Here is a 12,775-nt window from a genome sequence, read left to right as displayed (position 1 = left end):
ACTAACCTCACTGCAACTCCCCTCCAAGTCTCCGACCACTACCTTGTATCCTTTTCCCTCTCGCTCTCATCCAACACTTCCCACACTGCCCCTACTCGGATGGTATCGCGCCGTCCCAACCTTCGCTCTCTCTCCCCCGCTACTCTTTCCTCTTCCATCCTATCATCTCTTCCCTCTGCTCATACCTTCTCCAACTTTTCTCCTGATTCTGCCTCCTCAACCCTCCTCTCTTCCCTTTCTGCATCCTTTGACTCTCTATGTCCCCTATCCTCCAGGCCGGCTCGGTCCTCCCCTCCCGCTCCGTGGCTCGATGACTCATTGCGAGCTCACAGAACAGAGCTCCGGGCAGCCGAGCGGAAATGGAGGAAAACTCGCCTCCCTGCGGACCTGGCATCCTTTCACTCCCTCCTCTCTACATTTTCCTCCTCTGTCTCTGCTGCTAAAGCCACTTTCTACCACTCTAAATTCCAAGCATCTGCCTCTAACCCTAGGAAGCTCTTTGCCACCTTCTCCTCCCTCCTGAATCCTCCTCCCCCTCCCCCCCCCTCCCTCTCTGCAGATGACTTCGTCAACCATTTTGAAAAGAAGGTCGACGACATCCGATCCTCGTTTGCTAAGTCAAACGACACCGCTGGTTCTGCTCACACTGCCCTACCCTGTGCTCTGACCTCTTTCTCCCCTCTCTCTCCAGATGAAATCTCGCTTCTTGTGACGGCCGGCCGCCCAACAACCTGCCCGCTCGACCCTATCCCCTCCTCTCTTCTCCAGACCATTTCCGGGGACCTTCTCCCTTACCTCACCTCGCTCATCAACTCATCCCTGACCGCTGGCTACGTCGCTTCCGTCTTCAAAAGAGCGAGAGTTGCACCCCTTCTGAAAAAACCTACACTCGATCCCTCCGATGTCAACAACTACAGACCAGTATCCCTTCTTTCTTTTCTCTCCAAAACTCTTGAACGTGCCGTCCTTGGCCAGCTCTCCCGCTATCTCTCTCAGAATGACCTTCTTGATCCAAATCAGTCAGGTTTCAAGACTAGTCATTCAACTGAGACTGCTCTTCTCTGCATCACGGAGGCGCTCCGCACTGCTAAAGCTAACTCTCTCTCCTCTGCTCTCATCCTTCTAGACCTATCGGCTGCCTTCGATACTGTGAACCATCAGATCCTCCTCTCCACCCTCTCCGAGTTGGGCATCTCCGGCGCGGCCCACGCGTGGATTGCGTCCTACCTGACAGGTCGCTCCTACCAGGTGGCGTGGCGAGAATCTTTCTCCTCGCCACGCGCTCTCACCACTGGTGTCCCCCAGGGCTCTGTTCTAGGCCCTCTCCTATTCTCGCTATACACCAAGTCACTTGGCTCTGTCATAACCTCACATGGTCTCTCCTATCATTGCTATGCAGACGACACACAATTAATCTTCTCCTTTCCCCTTCTGATGACCAGGTGGCGAATCGCATCTCTGCATGTCTGGCAGACATATCAGTGTGGATGACGGATCACCACCTCAAGCTGAACCTCGGCAAGACGGAGCTGCTCTTCCTCCCGGGGAAGGACTGCCCGTTCCATGATCTCGCCATCACGGTTGACAACTCCATTGTGTCCTCCTCCCAGAGCGCTAAGAACCTTGGCGTGATCCTGGACAACACCCTGTCGTTCTCAACCAACATCATGGCGGTGGCCCGTTCCTGTAGGTTCATGCTCTACAACATCCGCAGAGTATGACCCTGCCTCACACAGGAAGCGGCGCAGGTCCTAATCCAGGCACTTGTCATCTCCCGTCTGGATTACTGCAACTCGCTGTTGGCTGGGCTCCCTGCCTGTGCCATTAAACCCCTACAACTCATCCAGAACGCCGCAGCCCGTCTGGTGTTCAACCTTCCCAAGTTCTCTCACGTCACCCCGCTCCTCCGCTCTCTCCACTAGCTTCCAGTTGAAGCTCGCATCCGCTACAAGACCATGGTGCTTGCCTACGGAGCTGTGAGGGGAACGGCACCGCAGTACCTCCAGGCTCTGATCAGGCCCTACACCCAAGCAAGGGCACTGCGTTCATCCACCTCTGGCCTGCTCGCCTCCCTACCATTGAGGAAGTACAGTTCCCGCTCAGCCCAGTCAAAACTGTTCGCTGCTCTGGCCCCCCAATGGTGGAACAAACTCCCTCACGACGCCAGGACAGCGGAGTCAATCACCACCTTCCGGAGACACCTGAAACCCCACCTCTTCAAGGAATACCTAGGATAGGATAAGTAATCCTTCTCACCACCCCCCCTTAATGATTTAGATGCACTATTGTAAAGTGGCTGTTCCACTGGATGTCAGAAGGTGAATTCACCAATTTGTAAGTCGCTCTGGATAAGAGCGTCTGCTAAATGACTTAAATGTAATGTAATGTAAATGTACCAGACTGTACTAGAATGTGTAGAGACAGGCTGTACTAGAATGCGTAGACAGACAGTACTAGAATGTGTAGACAGACTGTACTAGAATGTGTAGACAGACAGTACTAGAATGTGTAGAGACAGACTGTACTAGGATGTGTAGACAGACTGTACTAGGATGTGTAGACAGACTGTACTAGGATGTGTAGACAGACTGTACTAGGATGTGTAGACAGACAGTACTAGAATGTGTAGAGACAGACTGTACTAGAATGTGTAGAGACAGACTGTACTAAAATGTGTAGAGACAGACTGTACTAGGATGTGTAGAGACAGACTGTACTAGGATGTGTAGACAGACAGTACTAGAATGTGTAGAGACAGACTGTACTAGGATGTGTAGACAGACTGTACTAGGATGTGTAGAGACAGACTGTACTAGGATGTGTAGAGTCAGGGATTGATAGGGAGGATGGAGACATTGAATTGATGCAAAAAAACATATTTATTTACCTCCATCAATGTATACAGAAAAATTCAGTTTTATTTGTAGGTTATTTAATTCAATATTATAAGACCACTTAAACATGCTTAGTTCTTGCTCTCTCTCTCTCTCTCTCTCTCTCTCTCTCTCTCTCTCTCTCTCTCTCTCTCTCTCTCTCTCTCTCCGTCTTTCCCTACAGTCAGGTGAGTTTAAAATGTATTAATTAAATGTATGGTTAAATGTATGGTCAGAATGGTTTTGTCCGATAAATGCCTAATCTCACATCCAGAATAGAGAATGAATCCCCAGAATGTCAGAGCAGAGGGCTAAACTGTTTATAAAGTTACACATAAAACCAGAGTTACATCTATAAATGGGCAGAATAAGGGATGGGATGGGGTCAGTGGGATGGGGTCAGTGGGATGGGGTCAGTAGGATGGAATGGGGTCAGTTGGATGGGGTCAGTGGGATGGGATGGGGTCAGTTGGATGGGGTCAGTGGGATGGGGTCAGTGGAATGGGGTCAGTGTGATGGGTCAGTGGGATGGGATGGGGTCAGTTGGATGGGGTCAGTGGAATGGGGTCAGTGGGATGGGATGGGGTCAGTGGGATGGGATGGGGTCAGTGGGATGGGATGGGGTCAGTTGGATGGGGTCAGTGGGATGGGGTCAGTGGGATGGGATGGGGTCAGTTGGATGGGGTCAGTGGGATGGGATGGGGTCAGTGGGATGGAATGGGGTCAGTAGGATGGGGTCAGTGGGATGGGATGGGGTCAGTGGGATGGGGTCAGTGGGATGGGGTCAGTGGGATGGGGTCAGTGGGATGGGGTCAGTGGGATGGAATGGGGTCAGTAGGATGGGGTCAGTGGGATGGGATGGGGTAGGGTAGAGCATAGTAGGGTGGGGTGAGTAGGATGAGTTGGGTGGGGTCAGTGGGATGGGATGGGGTAGGGTAGAGCACAGTAGGGTGGGGTCAATGGGATGGAGTGGAGTTTTAGTCATTTAAGAGGCGGGAGCTTTCTTTTTGACCACTCTCCTCCTAGCTGGCACTGGGTTGGAGGCGGGGTTTGAGTTGGAGGCGGGGGCCAAGGTACCACCATTGGCCCGCTCAGTCTTGACCTCGTCGATGAAGGTTTCTATGGCGACAATTTCTCTGTGAGATCACCAAGGTGGGCCTTGAGAGAGTTGAACTCCTTGTAAAGGTCATTCAGAGCCTCAGACAGGGGCTGGATCCTGAGGATGAGAGGAGAGGAGAGGAGAGGAGAGGAGAGGAGAGGAGAGGAGAGGAGAGGAGAGGGAGAGGAATAGGTCAGAGAGAGGGAGAAGGGGGAGATAGGGAGGGAGGTCAGAGGAGAGGAGGGAGAGGAGAGGAGAGGAGAGGAGAGTCAGAGAGGAGAGAGGAGAGGAGAGGAGAGGAGAGGAGAGGAGAGGGAGGGGAGATAGGATGAGGGAGTGGATAGGTCAGAGAGATGGGGAGAAGGGGAGATAGGAGAGGGAGAGGAGAGGGAAAGGTCAGAGAGAGGGAGAAGGGGGGAGATAGGAGAGGGTCAGAGGATGGGAGAGGAGAGGAGAGGAGAGGGTCAGGAGAGGAGGTCAGAGGATGAGGGAGAGGAGAGGATGGAGGAGGTCAGGGGAGATAGGAGAGGAGGGAGAGGAATAGGTCAGAGAGAGGGAGAAGGGGAGATAGGAGAGGAGAGGAGAGGGAGGGGAGAGGAGAGGGAGAGGGAGGAGGTCAGGGGATGGGAGGAGAGGAGAGGAGAGGGAAGGTCAGAGAGGAGGGAGAAGGGGAGATAGGAGAGGAGGAGAGGGAGGAGAGGAGGGAGAGGAGAGGAGAGGAGAGGAGAGGATGGAGAGGAGAGGAGGGAGAGGGAGAGGAGAGGAGAGGAGTAGGTCAGAGAGAGGGAGAAGGGGAGATAGGAGAGCAGAGGAGAGGAGAGGAGAGGAGAGGGAGGGGGAGAGGAGAGGAGAGGAGAGGAGAGGAGAGGAGAGGAGAGGAGGGAGAGGAGAGGAGTAGGTCAGAGAGAGGGGGAGAACATTAAATATAACGTCAGCTGAGCAGTGGTCGTTATATTTCCCTGTGGCCAGAGAGATGAATCACTTCCAAACCAGAGAGAGGAAACTGTCCATTTCTCTGTGCTGTGTGGAACATAAACTATGTTCCAAATGACATCATATTCCCTATGTAGTGCACTACTTTTGACCAGGGGCCCATAGTGCACTATATAGGGAAAAGGGTGCCATTAGGGTTTGGGATGAAAGACTGCCCTTTTAACCTCTTTCCCTGTCTAACCATAATCACACATTCTATTTTAGCCAATCAAAATGCAGCTTTCGAGTGTTGTTATGACATAACCGACCACACAACGTTTGACTTTCAGTTTCAGATATTCTCCAACAACATCATACAGACACACTGTTATTTTGCCATTTGAAAAAACTAAATCAAAAGTTGTATCTCACATCTATCCATTCAATCACTCTCTCACTCTCTCACACACACACACACACACACACACACACACACACACACACACACACACACACACACACACACACACACACACACACACACACACACACACACACACACACACCTCACATCCATCCACTCTCTCTCTCTCCCCTCTCTCTCTCTCTCTCTCTCTCTCTCTCTCTCTCTCTCTCTCTCACCCTCACACTCTCACTCTTTCTCTCTCCCCCTTCCTGTCCATCCCCCCCATACCCTCTCCTCCTCTCTCCCTCCTCCCCCTTCCTGTCCATCCCCCCATACCCTCTCCTCCTCTCCCCTCCTCCCCCTTCCTGTCCATCCCCCCCATACCCTCTCCTCCTCTCTCCCCTCCTCCCCCTTCCTGTCCATCCCCCCATACCCTCTCCTCCTCTCCCCTCCTCCCCCTTCCTGTCCATCCCCCATACCCTCTCCTCCTCTCTCCCCTCCTCCCCTTCCTGTCCACCCCCCCATACCCTCTCCTCTCTCCCCCCTCCCCCTTCCTGTCCATCCACCCCATACCCTCTCCTCCTCTCCCCTCCTCCCCCTTCCTGTCCATCCCCCCATCCCCTCTCCTCCTCTCTCCCTCCTCCCCCTTCCTGTCCATCCCCCCCATCCCCTCTCCTCCTCTCCCCTCCTCCCCCCTTCCTGTCCATCCCCCCATACCCTCTCCTCCTCTCTCCCCTCCTCCCCCTTCCTGTCCATCCCCCCATACCCTCTCCTCTCTCCCCTCCTCCCCCTTCCTGTCCATCCACCCCATACCCTCTCCTCCTCTCCCCTCCTCCCCCTTCCTGTCCATCCCCCCCATCCCCTCTCCTCCTCTCTCCTCCTCCCCCTTCCTGTCCATCCCCCCATACCCTCTCCTCCTCTCTCTCCCCTCCTCCCCCTTCCTGTCCATCCCCCCATACCCTCTCCTCCTATCTCCCCTCCTCCCCCTTCCTGACCATCCACCCCATACCCTCTCCTCCTCTCTCCCCTCCTCCCCCTTCCTGACCATCCACCCCATACCCTCTCCTCCTCTCTCCCCTCCTCCCCCTTCCTGTCCATCCCCCCATACCCTCTCCTCCTCTCTCCCTCCTCCCCCTCTACCTGGCGTAGTCTGGCAGTAGTGACTGGTGGTCATTCTGGAGCAGTGTCTTCATCTCAGTGAGGATGTCAAACCTCCAGTTGTCCAGAACCTGGGTGAGGTTGGACACCCCACGCATGTTCACCTTCTCCGCTAGGAACCACAGACAGACGGACGGACGGACAGACAGACAGACGGACAGATGGACGGACGGACAGACAGACAGACAGACAGACAGACAGACAGACAGACAGGCAGACGGACAGAAAAGATAGATGGACAGACGGACAGACGGACAGACGGACAGACAGACGGACGGACGGACGGACGGACGGACGGACAGACGGACAGAAAAGATAGATGGACAGACGGACGGACAGACGGACAGAAAAGATAGATGGACAGACGGACGGACGGACGGACGGACAGACGGACAGACGGACAGACGGACAGACGGACAGACAGACAGACAGACAGACAGACAGACAGACAGACAGACAGACAGACAGACAGACAGACAGACAGACAGACAGACAGACAGACTGACAGTTAATTAACAGGAGAGTGTTTCTGTCTCTCACGTTGTGATTCCACAAGACTGAATTCATTTCACCAACACTGTTTTGTCATTTACACCCAGCAGTAAAGACAAGAGACCACGTCCCCAGTGTCTCCCTATCCCCCTGTGCACTCTGTATGGAATACAGGGAGACATTTAGGACACGTCCCGGGAAACATCAAAAGCTCACAGCCAGCCTTGTAGTTCCATTCGTCTGTGGTTGCCGGGCGACGCTGGCTCCTCTGTCCCATCACCGCTGCCGTGGCGACGACCAGGAGCAGCAGCAGCAGCGTCATGCCATGCTTGGGTACCATGGCTACGGTCTGTCACACCCACACCTGTAAGGAGAACCAGAAGGGAGATGGAAGAACGTTCTGATCCCGAATTACACCCTATGTCATATGCAGGCCACTATTGTTTACCAGAGCCCAATGGTCATGTATAGTACACTACTTAGGGCTTTGGTCAAAAGTAGTGCACTTTGTAGGGAATAGGGTGCCATAGGGCTCTGGTCTAAAGTAGTGCACTGTGTAGGGAATAGGGTGCCATAGGGCTTTGGTCAAAAGTAGTGCACTGTGTAGGGAATAGGGTGCCATAGGGCTCTGGTCTAAAGTAGTGCACTATGTAGGAAACAGGGTGCCATGTGGGATACAACCATACTGATGTAAGGACAGTGTTGTGATTTGAACCTACTGGTTGAGGTCAGGATGTGGAAAGGTGAAGCTGACCCAAGCTGACATCCATGGAGACCACAGACAGGTCAAAGGAAGGCTTCCATAAGGCTCTGACAGGCCTTTCTGGGTTGGAGGGTTTGTCTGTTGTCCTGTAGTTCATTCAATGGTATGGGAGAATCCAGTGTGTTCTGGTTGTCTTTAATAGTTGATTCTAAGATTTGTATTTGATCATGTATATGTTGTTTGTTCTTTTGTTATAGGGCCAAAAAGATTGGAGAAGTGGTTTACCCGTACATCTCCGTTTTGGATAGATAACGGATAACGGATAAAGATGGCGCCGAAGAACATGGCTGACGTTTTACATTCTCCATTTGCTCAATTTTGTTTTGTTTTTTTTGCATTTTTGTGTAACTTATTTTTTAACTTATTGTGTACAGAATGTTACTGCTACCGTCTTTTATGACCGAAAAAAACTTCTGGACATCAGAAACGCGATAACTCACCGCGGACTGGAAGAAACGTTTTCCTTTAACGAGTCCGGCGACAAGGATATTCTGCTTTCACAGGAACAGGCCCAGATCCACGCCTTTCACAGGAACAGGCCCAGAACCACGCCTTTCACTGGGACAGGCCCAGAACCACGCCTTTCACTGGAACAGGCCCAGAACCACGCCTTTCACTGGGACAGGCCCAGAACCACGCCTTTCACTGGAACAGGCCCAGAACCACGCCTTTCACTGTGACAGGCCCAGAACCACGCCTTTCACTGTGACAGGCCCAGAACCACGCCTTTCACTGGAACAGGCCCAGAACCACGCCTTTCACTGTGACAGGCCCAGAACCACGCCTTTCACTGTGACAGGCCCAGATCCAAGCCTTTCACTGGGACAGGCCCAGATCCAAGCCTTTCACTGGAACAGGCCCAGATCCAAGCCTTTCACTGGGACAGGCCCAGAACCACGCCTTTCACTGTGACAGGCCCAGATCCAAGCCTTTCACTGGGACAGGCCCAGATCCAAGCCTTTCACTGGAACAGGCCCAGATCCAAGCCTTTCACTGGGACAGGCCCAGATCCAAGCCTTTCACTGGAACAGGCCCAGATCCCTGCCTTTCACTGGAACAGGCCCAGATCCACGCCTTTCACTGGAACAGGCCCAGATCCAAGCCTTTCACTGGGACAGGCCCAGATCCAAGCCTTTCACTGGAACAGGCCCAGATCCACGCCTTTCACTGGAACAGCCCCAGATCCACGCCTTTCACTGGAACAGGCCCAGAACCACGCCTTTCACTGGGACAGCCCCAGATCCACGCCTTTCACTGGAACAGGCCCAGAACCACGCCTTTCACTGGGACAGGCCCAAATCCAAGCCTTTCACTGGGACAGGCCCAGATCCAAGCCTTTCCCTGGAACAGGCCCAGAACCACGCCTTTCACTGGGACAGCCCCAGATCCACGCCTTTCACTGGAACAGGCCCAGAACCACGCCTTTCACTGGGACAGGCCCAGATCCAAGCCTTTCACTGGAACAGGCCCAGATCCAAGCCTTTCACTGGGACAGGCCCAGATCCAAGCCTTTCACTGGAACAGGCCCAGAACCACGCCTTTCACTGGGACAGGCCCAGATCCAAGCCTTTCACTGGAACAGGCCCAGATCCAAGCCTTTCACTGGAACAGGCCCAGATCCAAGCCTTTCACTGGAACAGGCCCAGAACCACGCCTTTCACTGGTACAGGCCCAGATCCAAGCCTTTCACTGGAACAGGCCCAGAACCACGCCTTTCACTGGTACAGGCCCAGATCCCTGCCTTTCACTGGAACAGGCCCAGATCCACGCCGTTTGGTGAAGAAAAGAAGCCGGAAAAGGGGACTCATATCGGGCAGCCTTCTGAGAAGCCAGAAAAGGGGACTCATATCGGGCAGCCTTCTGAGAAGCCAGAAAAGGGGACTCATATCGGGCAGCCTTCTGAGAAGCCAGAAAAGGGGACTCATATCGGGCAGCCTTCTGAGAAGCCAGAAAAGGGGACTCATATCGGGCAGCCTTCTGAGAAGCCAGAAAAGGGGACTCATATCGGGCAGCCTTCTGAGAAGCCGAAAAAGGGGACTCATATCGGGGATCCTTCTGAGAAGCCAGAAAAGGGGACTCATATCGGGCAGCCTTCTGAGAAGCCAGAAAAGGGGACTCATATCGGGCAGCCTTCTGAGAAGCCGAAAAAGGGGACTCATATCGGGGATCCTTCTGAGAAGCCGGAGGCGAGCGAGTAAACTCCCAATGCCGTCCATTATCCTTGCTAACGTGCAACCGTTAGAAAATAAAATTGATGACCTACAATTAAGATTATCCTACCAGCGGGACATTCAAAACTGTAACATCTTATGTTTCACCGAGACGTGGCTGAACGAAGATACGGACAATAAAGAGCTGGCGGGATTTTCCGGAAGAACAGAGACGCTACCTCTGTTAACTTGTGCGCGATGTCTAATATAAAAGAAGTGATGCTGGCACTAAGACTGTTCTCAACTAACTCTATAAACCCATAAGCAAACAAGAAAATGCTCACCCAGGAGCAGTGCTCCTAGTGGCCGGGGACTTTAATGCAGGCAAACTTAAATCAGTTTTACCAATTTTTTACCAGCATGTTACATGTGCAACCAGGGAGTAGAAAAAAATGCTAGACCACCTTTACTACACACAGAGATGCATACAAAGCTCTCCTTGGTGCCCTCCATTTGGAAAATCTGACTATAATTCAATCCTCCTGATTCCTGCTTACAAGCAAAAACTAAAGCAGGAAGTACCAGTGACTCGCTCAATACGGAAGTGGTCAGATGACGCAGATGCTACGCTACAGGACTGTTTTGCTAGCATAGACTGGAATATGTTCCGGGATTCATCCAATGGCATTGAGGAATACACCACCTCAGTCATCAATAAGTGCATCGATGACGTCATCCCCACAGTGACTGTACGTACATATCCCAACCAGAAGCCATGGATTACAGGCAACATCCGCATCGAGCTAAAGGCTAGAGCTGCTGCTTTTAAGGAGCGGGAGACCAATCCGGACGCTTATAAGAAATCCCACTACGCCCTCAGACGAACCATCAAACAAGCAAAGCGTCAATACAGGATTAAGATTGAATCCTACTACACCAGCTCTGATGCTCATCGGATGTGGCAGGGCTTGAAAACTATTATGGACTACAAAGGGAAATCCAGACGTGAGCTGCCCAGTGACGCAAGCCTACCAGACAAGCTAAATGCCCTTTATGCTCGCTTCGAGGCAAGCAACACTGAAGCATGCACGAGAGCACCAGCTGTTCTGGATGACTGTGTGATAATGCTCTCTCGGTAGCCGATGTGAACAAAACCTTTAAACAGGTCAACATTCACATAGCCGCTGGGCCAGACGGATTACCAGGACGTGCACTCAAAGCATGCAAGGACCAACTGTCAAGTGTCTTCACTGACATTTACAACCTCTCTCTGACCAAGTCTGTAATACCCACATGTTTCAAGCAGACCACCATAGTACCTGTGCCCAAGGAAGCAAATGTAACCTACCTAAATGATTACCGCCCGGTGGCACTCAAAGGCTGGCCATGGCTCACATCATCTGCATCCTCCCTGAAACCCTAGACCCACTCCAATTTGCATACCGCCCCAACAGATCCACAGATGACGCAATCTCAATCGCACTCCACAGGTAAGGACTCTGGGACTAAGCACCTCCCTCTGCAACTGGATTCTGGACTTCCTGTCGAGCTGCCCCCAGTAGGCAACAACGTGTCTGCCACTCTGATCCTTAACACTGGGGCCCCTCAGGGGTGTGTACTTAGTCCCCTCCTGTATTCCCTGTTCACCCACAACTGTGTGGCCAAACACGACTCCGATACCATCATTAAGTTGACTGACAACACAACACCGACAACGATGAGACGGCCTATAAGGAGGAGGTCAGAGAACTGGCAGTGTGGTGCCAGGACAACAACCTCTCCCTCAATGTGAGCAAGACAAAGGAGCTGATTGTGGACTACAGGAAAAGACAGGCCAAACAGGCCCCCATTAACAACGTCAGGGCTGTAGTGGAGTGGGTCGAGAGTTTCAAGTTCCTTGGTGTCCACATCACCAACAAACTTTCATGGTCCAAACATACCAAGACAGTCGTGAAGAGGGCACGACAAACCCTTTTCCCCCTCAGGGGACTGAAAAGATTTGGCATGTGCCCCCAGATCCTCAAAAGGTTCTACAGCTGCACCATCGAGAGCATCCTGACCGGTAGCATCACCGCCTGGTATGGCAACTGCTCGGCATCTGACCATAAGGTGCTACAGAGGGTAGTGCGAATGGCCAAGCTTCCTGCCATCCAGGACCTATATAATAGGCGGTGTCAGAGGAAAGCCCATAAAATTGTCAGAGACTCCAGTCGCCCAAGTCATAGACTGTTTTCTCTGCTACCGCACGGCAAGCGGTACCGGAGCGCCAAGTCTAGGACCAAAAGGCTCCTCAACAGCTTCTACCCACAAGCCATTAGACTGCTGAACAATTCATAAAATCGCCACTGGACAGTTTACATTGACCGGTACCCCCTGTATATAGCCTCCACACTGACTCTGTAACGGTACCCCCTGTATATAGCCTCCACATTGGCTCTGTACCGGTACCCCCTGTATATAGCCTCCACACTGACTCTGTACCGGTACCCCCTGTATATAGCCTCCACATTGACTCTGTACCGGTACCACCTGTATATAGCCTCCACACTGACTCTGTACCGGTACCCCCTGTATATAACCTCCACATTGACTCAGTACTGGTACCCCCTGTATATAACCTCCACATTGACTCTGTACCGGTACCCCTTGTATATAACCTCCACATTGACTCAGTACTGGTACCCCTTGTATATAGCCTCCACACTGACTCAGTACCGGTACCCCCTGTATATAACCTCCACATTGACTCAGTACTGGTACCCCCTGTATATAGCCTCCACATTGACTCTGTACTGGTACCCCCTGTATATAACCTCCACATTGACTCAGTACTGGTACCACCTGTATAGAACCTCGTTATTCTCATTGTGTTACTTTTTATTATGACTTTATATTTTAGTCTACTTGGTAAATATTTTCTTC

Source organism: Oncorhynchus masou, unplaced genomic scaffold (genome assembly GCF_036934945.1).
Source record: "Oncorhynchus masou masou isolate Uvic2021 unplaced genomic scaffold, UVic_Omas_1.1 unplaced_scaffold_1730, whole genome shotgun sequence".
Lineage (NCBI taxonomy): Eukaryota > Metazoa > Chordata > Actinopteri > Salmoniformes > Salmonidae > Oncorhynchus > Oncorhynchus masou.
This window is presented reverse-complemented; position numbering follows the sequence as displayed.